Consider the following 17,817-nt stretch of genomic DNA (forward strand, 5'->3'; position numbering starts at 1 on the left):
AGGAAAAGACTCAGGACCCATGGTAGCCTGCCTTGTTGCTGGCAGGCTAACCATGAGGGTGGAAGCCAGGGCTAAAGAAATGGGCACTTTTGGGCCTCACTAGGAGTTGTCTGTTCTTAATGAGCTCCACCACCCTCCATTCCATGTAGAAAGGTTGTGTGAGGAGAAACTCATAATGAGACTTAGCAAGTCCTTGCTTTTTCCCAGCAGCTCCGAGCCTCTGCTCGGCTGCACGATTGGACTGCTTGTGAAGGTTTCTAATTCGAGGTCTTCATTTTTGTAAAGCGTGAATTACAAGAAGTCAGAAGAATGATGCAAAGAGCATTTAATAATGCACATTCACAAAAGAAGTGGTGTAACTACATTAATTAGGCAAGTCTTGCGTAAAGATGCAATGTAATTATATATTTGAGACAGTTAATTAGGGAGCTACTTGGAAATTTCAGTGAATATTAAGGTAATTATACATAAATACTATAACCATTAAGACTGCACCCATAATGAAAGCAATAACTAATTACATAAATAACAGCATACTTATGTTTTTACATTACCAACACCTAACAATGCTTCCTTTCCCCCGCCTCCCTTCACCATGCAAATGACAAATCTTCCATTTTTAACTCAGATATTCTTGCAAATGGTTGTGAACAATGACCTTTCCTTTATTTTGACAAGTCTGGGACTGCTGGGGAAGCTTCTAGTGAAAGGAAGGAAATATGGGAGGTGGGGCCCTGCCTGACCCCACCTGGGCGGTGGTAGGTGGGAATGGACCAGAGTTAGCCAGAGCTGTGGTGGGAGCCCTGGGCAGGTTCAAGTGGAAGGCTTGGGGGAAGTGGCCTCCAGCCTTTCCCTGACCTTTACCAGTGAGTTCAATCATCTTGGAGAAGTCACTTGATGTGGTTAGGCCTCAGTTTCCTCATTATATCAAATGGCAACAACAACAACAATAATAAAATAATAATAATAATCTCTTTCTCTCTTGAGTTACAATATAAAATGTTAGATGCCATCTTGTGTAACTGGCCAAAATTCATCTTTGAATTTGATCATAGATCTCTTGTGCCATTTGGTCCTTCCAACATGTCCTCTTTCACTTCACCTTTCTTTGATATTTCACAAGCTACCTTTCAGCTCACAGTTGGCTAGTCCTGTTGCTTTTGTGTCTGTTAGTACATCAGGGAAGATGTTAGAATGTGGAAGAGCATGGTTGAGATAAAAGAAAAACAGACTAGGTCCACCATCCTCTGGGTATAACTCCAGTGATTCTTATATCTCATATTAGGCTCTACCTCCTTTACCTCCTTAAGATTTCATTATCTCCTATGGCACCAAAAGGCTATTCTCATAAGCTTGGTGACAAATATCTCTGCAAGATGAGATTGGGTGAGGGATATAAGAAGATAGATAAGGTACCCAGCTGAGACACAAGATAACGAATACTGCCATTAAAACTCTAAGGCTTAGTAGGCATTGGTGGCTCATGCCTAGAATCCTGGCTACTAAAGAGGCTGAGATTTCAGGATCATGGTTTAAAGCCAGCTCAGGAAAGAAAGTCTGTGAGACTCTTATCCCAAATTATCCACCAGAAAGCTGGAAGTGGTGCTGTAACTTAAAGTGAAAGTGGTAGAGTGCTAGCCTTGAGCAAAAAGAGCTCAGGGACAGCTCCCAGACCCTTAGGTCAAGCCCTGTGGCTAACTAAAAATAAAAAGAAAGAAAGAAAAGGGGGGAACAGAAAAAAGAAAAAAGAAACTCCACAAACTCCCAAAATCTCTAAGGTGTGAATGCATAGTATTCATTGAGAACTGTAAATATTATTTCCAAATACTTGGGTTTTCTGGTACCCAGAACATAAAATAATAACAGATGTTTGAGGTAGGGGGTCAAAAAAGTACTCGATATTTCCTAGGCTGACAAAATTTTGAATTTGCATTTGGTATCACCTTTGGTAGGGTAGAATCAGCACCCAAACTGTATGCACTATATAAGCTCAAATCAAACCATTGTGTTTATCATTAAAAGTATAAAAATACTGTAACATTACTGAGCTTATAAACGGAGTTACCAAGGAGACTAGTTGATCATAATTACCTATTTATTCCTCTCCCCCCCTCTCTCTTCCCTCCTCCCCAACCTTTTGGGCTGAAATGTATGGTAACCTGTATTGTTATCACTCTGGGCTTGGTCCTAAAAGTGATTCATAGAATTACACTGCTATTTTCCATATCATGCTGTTGTGCTTTGTCTATGCTTAAAAAATGAGCCCAGCAATGGGATAAATAGTTTATTATATGTGTCACCGAGGGCAGTGGTATATAAGAACCCAAGAGACAAAATATTAAAAGTTTTGGCTTATGAAAATCTTGAGGTACTGTCTCTTGCAGTAGGAAATGGTGTTTGAGGAATTTTGCTTCCTGAATGGCTTCCCAGCCTTGCAGAATTTCCCTCATTTTTACACTGATCTTCTCAGCAGAGGCTAGAAACTTTTTCTAGGAAAGTCCAGAGAGTGAAGAGGTCAAATTTGGTCAGCTCTCTATTGCAGTTATTGGACTCTGGATGTCCACCAGGAGAATAGCCACAGACAATGTATAATGAATGGGTGAGGCTGTGTTCCAATAAAACTTTATTTATATAAGCAGGTGGCAGGCCAGATTTGGCCCAATGGTCGCAGTTTACTGACATCAGTGGGGAGCCAGCTGAGGGAATGAACTTGCCCACTATGGTAACAGATTAAGGTGCTGTCTTTTCCACAGCTGGAGATAGCATTTCTTTTCTTTTCTTCATTTTCCTTTTCTTTTTAGGACTAAGCCTTTGTCTTTAAGCTTCTGAGGTTTTATCTGTGTATTTTGCAAAACTGGATGTTAATTGGCACATGTCATCTAGGAGGGGATTATAAAAATTTCCTTCCATCATGTAAGGGGCCTGGGTCATTATCTTCTGGACAGAGGGAATGGTCTGATAAAACCTAGTAAGAGTAGGTTGAGGAAGGTAAAGAATGGTCATTCCCCAATATGGTACAGTTTGGGTAATAAGGTATAACCTATATTGTATTCCTCAGCTTTGTGTTAACTGTAATGAAATCCCTGAGACAATCAACTTAATAAAGGAAAAGGCTTTTTTGGAGGGGAGGGACTCACAGTTTCACTTCTGCCTTAGGTCTGTGGTGTCACTGCTCATCATGGCAGGAACATGTAGCACAGGAACCTGTTCATCTCATGGCAACTAGGAAGCAGAGGGAGAGAGAGAGAGTGTGTCTGTGGTTTCAATATCTCCTTTAAGAGTATGTGGCCCAATGGCTTAATTTCTTCTCACTAAGCCCCACCTCCTTGTAGTGTCATGGACTGGCAACTAAGCCATCAACATCTGGGTGCATTTGGGGACCATCCAAGAACCATACCATAGCACAGACCATGGTGCAGCTTGGCTAGTTGGATGCTTGACATTCTCACTACACCTGCATTCCTTTACGTTTTATAAGGCACCTCAAATGTTGCATCTCTTCTTAATAAAATTCAAACACTTAGCAGAGAATGTTCCAGCTCCTGAGGGCTACCAAAAAAATCCAGATGTAGGGGCTAAAACCCTGTAGATGGGGCTGAGATGCCTGTGGAAGGAGGGCATTGATAGGGAACAGAGGGTTGTCACAGGAATGGGACAAGTTCAGAATCCCACTGGAGGCCAATATAACATGGGATGCGGAGGAACTGAGACATGGTTCTCAATGATCCTCAGTTCTTTATGGATGAAACTGTGTATGTCGGAGGTACAATTTGATCCATGTAGATGGTGGATTTGGATGTCCCATGTCTAGATTGTTTGGCTGTCTCCAATGATAAAAATTCACTGGATAATTGCCAAATGTTTTCTGAGGCTGGGATCCCTTGGTGTACCCAGCAAGATAGAAGGGGAATCTCCAAGGCCAGGCCAGATGGGCAAGACGGCAAATACCTGTGACCTAGTAAGTCCAGCAGTCTGTCTATGAGCTGGGGATGAGAACTGGGGGCCTGAGCTGAGGGTAAGTGCCTCATTTTTCCTGTGTTTCTAATATGAGTCAGAGCTGTGATTAAAACTCAGGTTTGCTGGGCCATTTTGTACCTCTCACCTGGTATCTTTCAATGGAGGGATTACATCTTGACCTTGGATTGTGTTGGGTGAGGGCACAATACTGAGTAGCTGAATAGGGCAGAAATTCCAGGCTTGTGCCCTGGACCAGTGTGCTGATGGATTTGTTATACTCATCTAGTGTTGTTTTATTTTTTTTTAATATTTATTTATTTATTTTTATGAAAAGGGAACTGCTATGTCATCCAGGTTGAGTTCAAACTCACTCCATCCCATGTTGGTTAAAATCCAGCCTTATCTTTTTCTTAGTGCTGGGAGGAGAAGTACCCAGAGGCCTTTGCCAGCAGTCTTCTTGGCCTGTGTACATAGACTGGTCCCTAGGATCTGGAGAGATCTGTGTGAGGCCCAGGTGGCAAGTGAGAATGAGCACCTTGTCTCCTGTCTGTCCCTTTAAGCTCTTCCTGTTCGATTGAGTTCCAAAGCACTTGCCCTCAAACCATATCTGTTGTAGCCCTCTCTTGGGAGCTTCTGCTTTGTCATTTAAAATAGTTTGGGAACTTCAGATTTAGCCCAGTGTCAGAGCAGTGTATTTGGTCTGTAGGCGTTTCTGTTTTTAAAATTCATGACAAGTTCCTTGCAACATGTTTTATTCTATTTTCGCCACCTGTTCTACCTGGGGGTGGTATTAAAATCAGGAATGATCAATCTATCTGCTTTTTTTAACTTTCCTTATTTGCCATTTATATGTATCTTGTCAATATACACATTCACCCACATAAGGTGACTTAATATTGAAGGTGTTCATTTTGCCAAGCTAATCATGCTTTTTTTTTTTTTTTGCCAATCCTGGAGCTTAAATTCTAAGCCTGGACACTGTCCCTGAGCCTCTCTGTTCTCAAGGCTAGCCCTCTATCACTTGAGCCACAGCACCACTTCTGGCCTTTTCTGTGTATATGGTACTGAAGAATTGAACCTAGGGTTTCATGTATGCTAGGTAAGCACGCTGCCATTAGGCCAAACTCCCAGCCTAGTCATGGAATTTTAAATAATAAATTTGCAAAACAAATACGTGGGAAACCCATTACAGTATACAGTGTCATCCCTGTGAACTCTGAACATTCATGTAATGTGTATAATTTACATATGTGTTTATATATTTACATATGTATGTACATACACATACAGAAAAAAACCTTTGAAAGTTTTACAACCTCTTTCAGCTTCCGCTGAAGCTGAAAAGGAGTAGCATTTCCATTTGGACCAATGGATAAACAAGTTCATACATGGCTAATCAGTAAGGGTGACTGGAAGGCAGTGTTGGAAAGGAGAGGGTCAAGCCCCCAAATCTTACCATCCATGTTATTATTGGCAGTCTCTCTGTGTCAACCAAGACAAGGGACTAAGACTCTTTTTAAAAATAGTACTATATTATATTTGCTTTCTTTAAAAATACTGGTAACATGAGGCCTAATTATGGTCTCATGTTGGGTCTCTGGATCCAGTTGTACATAAAGTCTGACTTTCAGTTTTATGAATCAAATTAATTTTGCTTTCTATTATTTAAAATTGAAGAGAAAAAAGAAGACACAGGTGGAAGAACAAAACAAAGAAAATAAAAAATTATCCTGACAAACCAAAAAGGTACTGTCTGAATTCTTAAACATATTATGTACTTAAAGTATAAAAATGTACTAGCACCTCTGTTTTTGATAGATGAAGAAACAGAAACACACATCAAATATCTAACTATATAGACTTCTGGATTGTAGGTATACATGATTCAAAGAAACCAAGCTGCAATTAGATAAAAATGTAAAATGTAGTCGGTTACATTTTCTACAATATCCTTGAAAGGTAGAGCTTTGGGTTCCAGACCCTTTGCCGAAGGTTTCCAGGTTTCTAGAGGGATTTTTGTGGTGCTAGAAACTTCACTCTCCCTTTCTCACATGGCAACTGAGGCTTCTCTAGGGCACGTGTGTGTGGCATGGGGTTCTGTCCGCTGTAGATGGTGCTATTCCTGCTCTTCAGAGACATAGAGACATAACTGGTACCACAGCACTATCAAGTTGACATGCACAGTGGATTTTGCAGAATATCACCTGGAAGTAACATAAAGCCAGGGTCTTGCAAGATTGTTAAGCACCAGACCTTCCAGGTCATGTACCTATACCAAACAGAAGCAAGCTATCTGACCTCTGTAAGTATCAGTTTTTCCATCTATAAATGGGGATATTACAATTAATGGCACATGCTAAATAGGTGATAGCCCTCAAGGTATTTTCCAAAGAGGTTGATCAAATAAACCTGGATTTCATTGCAGGCCAAAGTCTTAGAGATTCATAGTATTTATTACCATATTAAGGATTTGGAAGCATCTGCTAATAATAATAGCAAACTGATTAATTTTATTTATCCAACTGTTTTCAAATTTGCATAAAACCCTTCACCCCTTCTACTAGTTTTTTGTAGAACTAGAGCTCAGGAACCGTGTTTTGGAAGACTTGGTGGGGTGTGGGGGGGGTCATCCCCTATGGTAACTGAGGGAGATTTATTAGGTCACCACCAGGGGGTGTGCCAGCCAAGCGTTCTGATTCTCAGAGAGAAAGGAGCAATTGCTCTGGGCTTCCAAAGATTACAGCTTTGGGCAGCATCACTGGGGAGAAAGGTTGAGTCCCAGAAGAGGTCCAAAATAGCAGTGGTTTTGCAGAGGAAGGGAAGAAAGGACAAGTAATCAGACCTTGTAGAAAGATGGGAGCAGTTTTCCTACCTTTCCTTTCTGGTAAGACATGCAAATATGTGACCTTCTGCTAATAAATCTGTAGAAACCCAGAAGTGACTAGAATGGGACATGACAGAGCCCACACCACAGATGCAGGGGTTTGAGAAGACTTTTTCCAGGACTCCTCCTCCTCCTCCTCCTCCTCCTCCTCTTCCTCCTCCTCCTCCTCCTTCTTTCTCTTTCCTTCCTTTTCCTCTTCTTCTTCTTCTTCTTCTTCTTCTTCTTCTTCTTCTTCTTCTTCTTCTTCTTCTTCTCCTTCTCCTTCTCCTTCTCCTTCTCCTTCTCCTTCTTCGTACTGGTACTTGGATTTGAACTCAGAGCTTTATGTTTGTTTGGCTGGTGCTTTACACTTGAGCTGGTGTACCTTTTTGCCAGTTATTTTGGAGATGAGCCTCATAAACTTTTATGCTTTCTAGATCTTAGCTTCCTGAGTAGATAGGATTAGATTTGGTCACAAGCACCCAGCTCTGTTTCCAGGATGTTTGTGTTCTATGTCTAATGTGAAGATTTATTACTAATCACACACACAGACCTGGATATACACACATATATAACATATATGCACACAAATTCAATAAATATTTATTCCCTTTTATTTTAAAATTAGCTTTACATATATGCATAAAGGAGTTTCAATCAATATGCCAGTTTATTTGTATAATAGACATCACCCTTTCAATCATTATCTCCCCTTCCATCTCTCCCAACTTCTCCCATCCCTTCCAATTTTCTAGTTCCATTTTCATATCTGTACATTGAATACTATGACTACATTCTCTCACCATTTTTCTAATTTGTTCATTCCCTCTCCTTTACCCTTACCCCTTCAGACAAGACATGTTTCACTTCCTGTATTCATGTTGTTAAGCTGTTCATTGTTCAAAGGGGTTACATGGAAATCCATTACTATCTGTACCACATTCAGCCAGTTTGATCATGTATACATGCATATGGCTCTGTATGTGTTTTTGTGTATGTTTTTTTTATTTTAGAATTAATATCCCTTTTGTCTTTCAGAACCTTAGTTCACATAATAGATGCATTTTTAAAAACTAGATGTATTTTTTCCTGATAACTAAGGCTTCCTTTCAACAAACCCTCAGCTTAATTTTAAGTAGGTTCTAAAATCTATGTGACAGTGATTGTATATAGAGATTCCCTTCTTGAATACTTGTTTGTTAAACATGAAATTTGAAATATGATGTAGAAATCAATGTTAATAAATTCCTTAATAAAAAGTATGTATCTAGTATACAATAGAATTAAGGAAGATTTGAAGATAAACACTGAACATTAGATGATCAAAATGTTTGTAACGTTTGAATGTAGAAAACACTGAAAGGCAAAAGAAATGCCTTGTAACTATACATCCCTTTCCTCTAGTGATATTTTACGCATTAGGAGGATGTATGGGGCATTCAAGGGAATGGTTAGGATTCTTTCGGTTACTAATGACAGAAATCCAATTCAAAAGGCCTTCGATGAAATCGGGGCTGCATTAAAAGGACTGGGCTTGTCTGTGTTGTGGATCCCAGGGTGGAAAGGTGCCTAGGCCTCAGGAACAGGGAGAAGGTAGACTTGGGGGACTCTTAGGATGTTCCTTCCTCAACTCTTGAGTCTTTCTCACTGTGTTTGCCTCCTCCATAGCCTTCTCTGTCTGGTTCTGGTGCCAGTTTTTCTGGCCCACAGGGCAGGACACATGGGTGTACATGTGCAGCTGCTAGGCACTCTCCCCTACTGGCTCTTCTTCTGGGAAGGGAAAGATTCCCTCCGTTCCAATTCTAAAATTGCTAGGGAAGAGGAGAATTGTCCTGGCTTGGGTCAGATGTCCACCCTGGACCAATCCACTGTGGCCAGAGGCCAGTCATATTGTGTAGATGGCTTCTCCGTGACAATGGGTTGTGTCTTAGACGTGGAAAGGGGAAAATCAGATACTGGCAGACAAAAGAATACATAGTGTTGTATTCATTTTCTAAAATTTTTATGGCTGAGAGAAAACTGTAAATGCATCTTGTTTGTCATTCAACCTTATGCCATTAGCATTTCTCTTAAATCTTTGTATAAACCATTACTTGTATTCAGACATTTAAATTTACTTAGCAAATTCCCAATCATTTGATATTTAGGCTGTTTCTATTTTTTAAGGCAATTTTGGGATGTTAGAAATGTTGACTTTCCTTTCCCCCACTTTGTGCTGGAAAATTGAGCCTGAGATCTTTTGTCTGCTAGACACCTGGTCTACCACTGAGCCACAAGCCCAGCAGGAACACAGGCCTAGTTTTCTGGAGTGAGGTCTGCTTACCCCTACCTGCGACTTTTCTGCAAATAGTGAACCTGCCACTAACTTTGAGGGTCAAAGTTAGGCATTTCAGGAATGAGATTTTTTTTCTTCAGGTAGAGCTGGAGGAGTCATTACTGGATAATCTTGCTTGGGGACGTTCATGGAGAAGAGGAAGCAAAGATTGTGCAGTCCATAGGCACGTTGCTCCGAATCCACGAACCCACACACTGACCACGCTGTCTTCTCTGTGAAGGTCCTCTGGAATGTGAGTGGAGTTTTATTTATTTGTTTGTTTATTTAACCATCCCATGATGTTTCCCAAGTTCAAGTTAAACATTTACTCGGGTTGAAAATGGCTTAAGAGAATCTTCATGCAACAGCGGAATTTCCTGAGTGTAGGATATCATGGGATGTGTTCTAGCGCAAGGCAGGAATTTCTGAATGGAATGGTTTCCCTTCTGAGCAGGAGGGAGTCTGAAGGCAGTAGAGAGGGGAGAAGAAGCTAACCACATCTGCTACGTGCTGGATGCTGCAAGTGGGTTTCAGTTCTCTGAGTTTTAAAGTGGAGCTGCTGCTGAGATCGGGCTCTCTTGTCCGTTTGGTGGGATATTCAATGCTGCTCTGTTATTTCAGGTGATTTGTGTTTTGTGAGTAAAGGTGCAGAGTGTCCTCTTGTCATTTTTTTTCTGCATTTTCTCATGCTTTCTATTTGTGGAATACTATGGGTTTTTCTAAAAAAGATTATTATTAAATATTCTAGTTCTTTCTGTCCTGGAGTGGTTCCAACGGATGTTTTATCCTTCTTATTTGTTTTGAATGATAATAAGTGGGTGATGATCCTCCGTGCTGTGATTCTAGGAGGTGGAACATTTCTCAAGCTGGGGCTGCATCTAATTTTGTTTTGAAAACGGCTGGGATTGTTGAGCACAACAGAGTGAAGAAGGAGCTGCATTTCTGATTGTTAGTAGGGAAATAGGAACTGTCACTGCCCTTGCTTAGTCTGGGAGAACAGAAGTCTGAGAGCTATGTATGAGCCTTGCATGGATGGACAGAGAAGATGTCTCCTTACAGCGCAACTTGACAGACTGGAAGTGTAGAAATACCCCCCTCTCATTTGAATACTACAACTCAACACTTGGGGACATGGATCTATGAAGGAAGAAGGGTTAGAAAACTGAAGAACAATGCTTAGTAGGCACAGGGTTTGACATCCTTGAGAGAAATACATGCCCAGCATCTGAGGACAGCACTGAAGGCCTGTCTAACCAGATATGCTGACTATAAGTCAACCATAACCAAGAGTTTTTCTAAGACTGACCTCCCTCCCTCTGGGTAGGTAAAACTGCACAAGTTGAAATAAAAGCAGGGCTCTGGAGTACTTTTTTTTTCTTCTTCAAAGAATGACAGTAAATGGTCAGCCTTTTTCTTCTCAATTTCCTCATCTGTAAAGTGTGGCATCATGACAGAAATGTGGGAGGATTAACTGAACTAATTAAAGGAACTTAACTATCACAGTGCTTGGCCTGAAGGAACTGACTGACCAATAACTACCTCTGATTTACTTATTTATGCATTTGTTTTGGAGGATGGGTAGGTACACAGTCACCAGTGGGACTGTACTGGTGTTTCACTCATGGATAGAGCAATGAGTTTGTGTTCCCTGAGCGGGGAGCAGGGATAGTGGGGAGAGGGAGTCTGGGAGCATGCCAAAAAAGGGAAGAGGAAGTTGATGCCAACAGAATCCAAATATAGCAGACACTGCCTTTGCCATTGTCTTATTTACTAGGTGATAAGTGGACATTGGATACTAAGTAAATGCACAGGATAAAGCACATGATACTTTGTATTTTTCAGAACTCAGTAGAAATGAATTCTCCTGCCAGCCAAGGGCAATGAAAACATGACAGCCAGGCTATAACCTCATACACCTGCCTCCCACACCCAGGCAGGGCTCTGCCCCATAGACAAGCTGCCCTGTTCACTCTGGAGTTTTACTTTTTGCTAGGGCTGGCCTGGACCATGATCATTTTATTTATACTTTAAGCTGCTGCTGGAATGACAGGTCTACTCCACTATGCCCAGCCTTTTCTCTTAAGAAGAGGTCTTGTGAACTTTTAAATCTGGGCTTGCCTTCAACCTTGCTCCTCCTGATTTTAGTCTCCTGAGTAGTCAGGATTACATGTGTATTCCTCCAAAGCTGACTGAGATCGTCAACTTCTTGAGTCCTCTTTTCCTTTTCTGCAAAATGAGGATACCATTGACTTCGTGGGGACTCTAACGGGTTACAATTAGTGCCCAGAATTGTAACATTGCCTGGCCCAGAAGAGGTATTGAACTGTGTAGGTTGAATTGTGGCCTCTCAAATTTATGGTGGAAGACCTAGTCCTAGTACTTCATCATGTATCCTTATTTGGGACTAGAGCTATTGCCAGTGAGATCATATTCGAACAGCATAGGCCTCTAATGTAGTATGAATGAATGATGCCCTTATGAAAAGGAAATTTGTAGACATTCATACCCACACAGATAAAGCATGTGAAGGCATAGGCAGAGATGAAAGTGGTATATTTATAAGCCAAGAAAACCAAAGGACACTCATGTGAAGTTCAGGGAGAAACATGGAACAACTATGAAAGAGTTGAATCTATAGACTCCTTAATCTTGGACTCTCAGTTGTAGAAATGAGAGACAGTCCATGTATTTCGTTGAAGCCACTCAGTCTGTCATACTTCATTAAATCAGGGTCTTTGCAAATAAGTACAACAAATAGGAGTTGCTATAATTGGGATCTTTAGTGTCCCTTGAGGCTCCCCAGGGATGAGCTCCCATGGTGGGCTTCCCAGCATGATGTGCTACCCTCTGATAGGCTCAAAGAGAACTGGATCAGCCAATTGTGCATTAGAAACTTTTACACTATGATCCAAAGTCAATTGCTTTTTCTCTTGATAAGGTGATTGTGTCAGGGAGTTGTCAGATGGATGGACAATCACTGACATAGGCCTATCACAGGCTTATTTTCTCCCCGTGTCTCTAATTTATGCATCTTCTCAATGACTTTCTCCATCTTGCAGACAGTCACTATTTCCCAGCCTGGAGGGATGCAGGGAGGAAATATCCTGTGGGGGCAGATACAATGCACTGATTCCAGAGGGTTGATGTCTGCTTTTCTGCAACTCTGTTTCCTGTCCATCCACTACCCTTACGTTCTCTTCATGCCCCACCTGTGCTGTGGGTCTTACAGAAGACCATTTCCAACCCCAGCTATGCTCTTGGACATTTGGCTCGGTGGAGGAATCATGAAAATTTGTCATAATATCTTCCTGTGCCTGAGAGGTGCTTCTAAAAGTACCTTCTTAGCTATTGGTTCCTGGAAGATTCACCACAGGGCAGAGAGATCACAGGAACAGGCTGGGTTCTTGTGCCAGTGCATGAGGTAGGGGGTGGGGGGAGGGGAAGGGTTATATAGCCAAGCAGTGAATAACTTTAAATGGAAGAGCAGGAAGCAAACTGGTAGTATTCTGCTTGATTTACAACTCCATTGTGTAGGGGGTAAAGCAGGCACTGAGTCTCTTGATAAGGCCCAGGAGGAGCTCTGTTATGAATGACTTTTCTTTCTTCCTTCCCCTTTTCTTTTGTTGCTCTCTGTCTTCTACGCCTTGCTTTCCTCTCTTCTTTAGCCGGATGCCTATGAGGCCAATCTTAGGTTGTGCATGCGCCAGGTCCTCCCATTAATCAGATTCGGTGCTCAAGGTGTGCTTTTGGGGGTTTTGCATGCTCTGAACATAAACAGTCCTGTGGTAGGGTGGAGGGGGGAGAGAGAGTGAGAAATGGGGGAGAAATCTCTCATTTGATCTGCTAAAACACACCTTAAGAGCAACCCATCCACGTTGCTGAAGGTATCAGCTGGGTCCTGCCTACAGTTATGTCAAACAAAGTGTGTTGCAAAGTGCCAACTCTCCCTTTGTGCTGTGACACCGAGAGCTGCCAAAAGATATTAAAAAGCTTGCATGAACTAGGTGATGGCAGCTGTAACTATCTAAGTTATTGCCTGGCAGCTGCAGCGCTGCCTCGCTGCTGCTGGCCACCTTTACAGTTGGTTCTCCATTTGTTTGCCCTTTTCTCCAGCACCAAGCCTGCAGTGGACGAGTGGCTGTCCCAACCCCCCTGTGCCTGCAGGCGGGGGAGACTCAACAGTGAGCCGAGCACTTGGAGAGACACCTTCATGCAGATTCCGGGAGAAGTCATATTTCTCTTGGCTGGACCCCAAGTCTGGTTTTGCATTGGTCAGCTTGACTCTAAGGAACCTTGGATAAGGGGGGTGGCACCATGGCGAGCATGCACACACAGGCACACAACAGCAAATGCAGCGTGTGTGTGTGTGTGTGTGTGTGTGTGTGTGTGTTTGCATGTGTGGCTTTTTTCCCCTTCCATGTTGGCTGTGTGTGAGCTAGAATAGTTTCGCCAGCTCCAAGCCCTGCCAGTCCTACATCTGCTCCCTAAAACCTCCAGCAAATAAGAATACGGTGAGGTTGTTTAACCAACACTTACAATCTACACACTTTTCAGCTTTGCTCTCCCTAGGCTGCCCATCCAGGCTCTGAGATCTGGATGCTGGAGCAAAGGGTTGAGAGATAAGGAGCTAACCATCGCTGTGGGCATCCGTCTCCAAAACCTCCTTTGCTGGCACATTGATCTGGGGCATAAACCACATTTCATTGTCATGGGCTTTGGGGAAGGTATCTGTACCGCCAAGCTGGCTTTTTGTATTCTTCTGTTGAGTTTGGTCTTTTCAGCTGTCTGTTAAATAATTCATACAGCTCATGAAAGTAATATTTCTGGGATGTAGGGGTTCTATTTTTCCAATTCCCTTTCACTCTATCTTGCAGCAGTTGTGGGGAGAAGTTGGCAGGAATGGTCTGAGCCACATAATAAAACCTTCTGTCTTTTCTTCTGCTCTTCTGAGGTGGCAGGGCCGGAGGTGTTGCTGACCTTCAGCAGGCTAAGTCAAGGTCATGCCTAAGATTTGGGTCTAGATTGTCCTTGGAGTTTTGCTACCAGAGGGATCAGGTCTTTGTCATTGCTGGGCTAGTGATCCCTCAGGACCATTTTCCTGCTGGGAGGCTCTTACTTTGCGATATCTTCAAATGCTTGCCCAGTGCTTGGAGTGGGCCTTTTCCCTTGGTATATACTTAATGAAAATCTGCACACATGAGCAGATTTTTTTTGGGGGGGGAGACAAGGGTGTGTGCTTACAATTTCTGCAATATGGTCAAATCAATCAAATACTGGCCATCTTGCTTCTCTTTTCTCATTGGATTGGTCATTTGAGTGTGGCTGATGCCAAAACAAAGCTTCTTATAGTGATGGAACAGCCTCAGGTTGTGCCATGGAGAGGTGGCATGGTTGGACCATGGTTTTGAAAGTCACACTGGAAATTTTTTTTGCCAGTCCTGGGGCTTGAACTCAGGCCCTGAGCACTGTCTTTTGGACTTTTCCTCAAAGCTAATGCTCTACACTAGAGCCACAGCACCACTTCCAGCTTTTCTATGTATGTGGTATCGAGGAATCGAACCTTGGTCATTGTACATGCTAGGCAAACACTTTACCACTAGGCCAAACTCCTGGCCTCATCACACTGGAATTTCATCACTGTCATGGCCATTTTGAGAGGTGATCAAGTCATGAACAGGGATGAATGCCTTTCTTGAGGACTGGGCTAATACTTTCAGAATCTGATTCCTTGTTGTAAAGTGAGGGCGCCATTCATATTGTCTCTCCTACACATACCTGCCTGCTCTGTTGCTCTTTGTTGAAGCATCATGAAGTCTGCATCAGAAGCCAAGCAGATGCCAGTGTCATGCTCTCAGACTTCTTGTTTCCAGAACGGTGAGCCAAAACATACCTGCATTCTCAGATGTTGTGCTATAATACTGGAAAACATACTAAGCCATAAAAGAACATACCTTATTGAACACTAGCTCATACTTTGATACCAAAAATTCTATAACTCTCAACTACATCGAAAGTTTGCTGAGAATAGGGGCTAGGTCTACTTTGTCCACTACTCATAACCAACATCAAAAACCATGTTGAAAGTGAAGAGATGGAGGAAGGGAGAATGCAGTCATATGTTCAGTGTATGTCCTATGAAAGTAGGAAAATTGAGAGGAGGGCTTGGATTGGGAAGGATAGAGGAGAATAATGAAAGGGGTGACATCAGTCAAGATGTAGTATAAACTTCTGTTGATTGGAAACTCCTTTGTACAACTGGTTAAGTATAACAAAAATATATTTAAGGGGCTGGGAGTTTGGCCTAGTGGTAGAGTGCTTGCCTAGCATGCATGAAGACCTGAGTTCGATTCCTCGGTACCACATACATAGAAAAAAGCCAGAAGTGGTGCTGAGGCTCAAGTGGTAGAGCCCTAGCCTTGAGAAAATCCAGGGACAGTGCTCAGGCCCTGAGCCCAAGCCCAGGACTGGCAAAAAAAAAATATATATATATATGTATTTAAAAAACAAAAAGAAATTATGTTGGACAGTAACAGGTATTTGTTGAATATATGAAGATATTTTCATAATTACAGCAGATATTTATACCATGTACCTTCCTAAAAGTCCATTTTAGACTAACCCTAATCCTAATCCTAATGCCCCATCTTAGGGAGGGTTTTTCCTGTACCCCTCCTTGTCTCCCTAGAACCCCATTTATTCTGATCAGTCTCAGGACTTGATGGGCTATTGAAAAATTCTGTGCACAGGGTCTGTGGCCAGTACAAAGCCCTTCTGTGGGAACTAACTCTTCAGATGACCACCAGCTTGCAGTTAGTGTGACCAGTGACAAAGGTATCCATATACTTATCATTCAACTCTGAGCCTGTTTCAAGCGATTATTGGGGATATTTTGGACTGAGTGTGTCCACCCTAAATTTCATATGTTGAAGCCCAAATTCCTAGTATGGCTATATTGGGAGAGGGGTCCTCTAAGAAAGTATTAATGAAATTCAACCATAATAGCAAAGCTCTGAGATGATAGACTTCTTACTTGAGGTAAGAAGAGGTACCAGAGGGCTTTCTCTGTTTCCATGTCCACACTCTTTCCTCTGCCCACACACAGAGCTCATAGTGAGAAGATGGCCATTTATACACTAGGAAGAGAGCCTTCATGGGAAACCAAACCAGCTGATCCTGGCCTTCCAGCATCCGGAACCACAAGAACTGGAACTGTGATTTTTCATGAAGTAAAAAGTTAATTTCTGTAAAAATTATCAGCCTTATCACAATGTTTGGTACATGGGATAAAAAAATCATGAATTTTAGAAGCTTTTTCTCAAGTAACTGTGATCCAGAAGTTTGAGGGAACATGGCTGGGAGAAGAGAAAAAAGGGCTGGAGATGTCTTCAGATGCATCTTGGAAGGTGGGATGTTATTGGGTTTGTGAGAGTGAAGAGATTTAGAGACTGAGAAGGGATCATTGAGAGTGAGGTCAGCCTGAGCTACACAGAGACATAAAGAGAGAGATGGACATAGAGATACAGTGAGATTTTTGGAGAACAGAATAAAGCAAAGGGAACTACTACAGGAAGGCACTGGTCCTTTCATGGAGGAAATAGGAAGGGCCAGTTGTGTGCCCAGCCTGCGCTCTGTGCCTCACACATCACCTACCCAACACTCCCTTTTCTGGTGCTCCTTAAGTAACATCGGCTCCCTCTTCCTGTGCTTTGGAATGAGGACTGTCACTTTGACTTCCCAGTTACAGGTGTCCAGGGACACATACATATCTCATTGCTTACTCCTCACAGTGATCTCTTTCTGTGTGTGTGTGTGTGTGTGTGTGTGTGTGTGTGTGTGTGTGTGTGTCCTAGGGTTTGAACTCAGGGCTTGGGTGCTGTCGCTAAATTTCATTTTGCTCAAGGCTAACTCTCTACTACTGGAGCCATAGCTCTGTTATTGAATAATGGCCTCTCGTTAAGTTGCCTGCACTGTCTTCTTAGGGTTTTCAGTCTGCACATCAAATCTTCCCCCATCAAATTGTCCCATCACTGAGCTCTAGTGGCTCATGCCTGTAATTCCAGCTACGCAGGCTAAGATCAAAGAATCACAGTTTGAAGCCAGCCTGGGCAGGTAAGTCTCCTGTGGCACTCTTATCTTCAGTGAACTGCCAGAAAGCCGTAAGTGGAGCTATAGAGCTCAAGTGGTCCAGTGCCAACCTTGAGCAAATAAAAAATATTAAGAGACAGTGTGCAGGCCCTGGGTTCAAGCAAGTACATGTACATAAGAAGTGACTCGCGGAACAAACAGGATCCATACTGAATCCACTGCACGCTGCACTCAGGTCCAGTGTTGTGCCAGGCCCAAGAATAGAAAAAAAAAGTTTTTCCATGAACTTCATGATCAGAAGATGACCAGAAATGGATTGAGAGAAATCTAATATCAAATGTCCTGAGAGATTTTAGTTTATGAAGGACTCTTCAAATTCAGTGTCTTAGTTTCTGTACCTGGGGAAGTCTTTAGAGTCAGGCATATCTGACTCATAGTAGTTAAAGCTAAAGAAGACACTGGCTTTGCGTTCTAGACCGGTGGGACTTGGGCCTGCTTGCCAGCAGAACTAGATATTTATAGATGAAGCAGTCTGGGTTTTGAGTCAGGACGTGGATGTTTCTGGTGGGGCGCTAACCAGAGACAAAGCCTTTGCTTA

General features: G+C 42.4%; 1 long non-coding RNA gene across 1 annotated transcript; it reads left to right on the forward strand.

Moving 5' to 3' along the window:
- Positions 1 to 6,679: 6,679 nt before the first annotated feature.
- On the forward strand, positions 6,680 to 16,323 carry LOC150038996 (uncharacterized). The gene is made up of 5 exons (XR_016534568.1): positions 6,680 to 6,841; positions 9,236 to 9,387; positions 13,248 to 13,405; positions 15,881 to 15,965; positions 16,237 to 16,323. It is a non-coding gene; the product is annotated as an uncharacterized LOC150038996 (long non-coding RNA).
- Positions 16,324 to 17,817: the final 1,494 nt, after the last annotated feature.

Source organism: Megascapheus bottae, unplaced genomic scaffold, assembly GCF_031878675.1.
Source record: "Megascapheus bottae isolate mThoBot1 unplaced genomic scaffold, mThoBot2.hap1 H_1, whole genome shotgun sequence".
In the NCBI taxonomy this organism is placed as follows: domain Eukaryota; kingdom Metazoa; phylum Chordata; class Mammalia; order Rodentia; family Geomyidae; genus Megascapheus; species Megascapheus bottae.